The following is a 2,409-nucleotide window of genomic DNA, read 5'->3' as shown; positions in this document are numbered from 1 at the left end:
TCCAATGAATGCAGAGCTCAGGGGCTGTTGATGGCCACATAATTATTCATGCTTTTGTCCAGATAATCAGAGTCATCCTTCAATCTCATTTATCTTGTCTACCCTTGTGCACCATGAGAGAAAGACAGCCATTACTCATGGCCCAACTGTTGATCTCTTTTGTTAATTTGTTAATTGGTTTTATGGTAACTTTGGTGGCAGATTTAAAGTAAATAAGAGAATTTCGCTATAAAGAAAGTTAGAAAAAAATAGAAATTACTCTTGTTCATTCTCAACATATGAAGGACCGTGTGACTAAGTATAGAGATAGCTGTTACCTGTAAGGTATGAGGGTCCCCATATTCCTTGCTTGCCTTAATGCGTGAATTTTCTATTCTTCATTTTTCCTCTGGATAAAGACATTTAAGACAGTTATACATTTTACAGCTCATACAGAGCCCTGTAGCCTCTAAAGGTTAGAGCTTAAAAGTGTGCCTCTGTCCTCAGATTATCTGGGATTGAACCCTAGCTCTATTACTTTCTTTGTGATCTTAAGTCACTTAAATTCTCAGTGCCTCAATTTTCTTATCTGTAAAATGAGGTTAATAATAGTACATACCTTGTAGAGTTGTTGGAGGTCCTAGTCCATATTAAATCTTCAGTAAATGCCTTGTTCATTCTCCTCCTTCTCATTATAATTATTTTTATTGTTGTTATTATTTTCAATATGCTATTTCATTAGATCTTTTCAAGCAGCCTGTAATGAAAGGAATAGCATCATTTAAAGTAGTGTAACCCACTGAGAGAGGAATAGTGCTTGCTATTCTAGCACCCTAATAGAAGGATATTGTCACCTGTTCTATTCACTTAATATCCCAGCAACTTTTTAATCGACTTTATTGAGTTATAATTAACATTAAATAGAATGCTCACATTTTAAGTATATTGTTCATGAACTTTTATCAAATGTATATACCTGTACTATCAAGATACAGAAAGTTTCCATCACACTCAGTTGTTTCCTTGTATCCCTTCCCATTCAATCCTCCTCCTCCAGCCTCAGTCGACTATTGATCTGCTTTCTGTCACTACAGAGTATATTTGTCTTTTATAGAATTTCATATAAATGGAATCATGCAATAGGTACTCTTTTGTGTTTGGATTCTTTAACTCAGCAGAGTGCTTTCCGGATTCAACTATGTGTCTGTGTATCAATAGTTTGTTCCTTTTTATTGCTAAGTAGTATCACATTTTATGGCTGTAACAGAGTTTATCTGTTCAATGTTTGATGGACTTTGGGGCTGTTTCCAGTATTTCGGTGTTGTGGATAAGGTTGCTCAGTAACTTGTGCGCAAGCCCAAGTCCATATGGAATATATTTTCATTTCTCTTGGGCAGATACATAGGAGTAGAATTGCTGGAGAACCACAGAATCTCGACCACAATATTTATTAAGGACTTCTCACTCCTCCAGCCATTCATCTATACTAATACTTACATTTTTGTTTTTTTGGCTACACCATGCGGCATGCGGGATCTTAGTTCCCCGACCAGGGAACAAACCCATGCCCCGTGCATTGGGAGCTTGGAGTCTTAACCACTGGACCACCAGGGAAGTCCCCACATTCTTTTATTCAGGACTTTTAAAAGATTAAGAAATTAAAACTATATATAACTTATCATAAGTTGACCTGAACTAATTAGTAATACCCAATAATGCGTATTAGTGTTGTGGCTTTCTGCTAATGACTTCTGATCCTTCTGTTCTGAGAAATAGTGACTCATGGAACCAAAGTAGGAAGGTGTCTCTCTCCTGGTCCCAACAGTGGGACTGGTAGTAACTCCCTGACATCAGAACATTTAGTACCGAGGAGACACAGATTGCAGTGAACTACTGTGGTCAGTCCTTCACAGGCTTTCAGAAAACAGCCTCTTGCTCATGGAAGACATGTCCATAGACCCTCTAGGAAGCAAGGTGCTGCCCCATTGATCCCTGGATGATGCCAAAGTTTGTCCTTGATCAGATTCCACCTGCTCCTCCAGGTCCTGCCATCCTATCCTTTTAAAGTCAACTCCCTTCCCTAATGCCTTTTGGTAAAAGATACAAGAATGTCAACTTTTCTCTTCTGTTTTATTCCATATTCCACTTGAATCCCACTCCCCATTTCACTTCCCCTTTCCCATGGACAAGCATCCCAGTGCAGTTAATGTATATCATTTCTCTATATATGTTCTTGAAAATGTTACTATTTGAGGGTTGGATGAGTCACCTTGGCATAGACATTCCCATCGAAATTGCATTCAGTTAGTAGCTCACCAAAGGAAAACAAAAGTGTTTGTACCCAAAAGAAGGGGGAAGGATTCCTGAACAAGGGGAATCAATAGATATCCACTACAGTCCTCTCCATCCCAACAGGATCCTTCCTGCAGA

The sequence above is a fragment of the Hyperoodon ampullatus genome, assembly GCF_949752795.1.
Source record: "Hyperoodon ampullatus genome assembly, chromosome: 14".
NCBI classification, from domain to species: Eukaryota; Metazoa; Chordata; class Mammalia; order Artiodactyla; family Ziphiidae; genus Hyperoodon; species Hyperoodon ampullatus.
The sequence above is the reverse complement of the archived record's forward strand: the minus strand, read 5'-3'. Positions refer to the sequence as shown.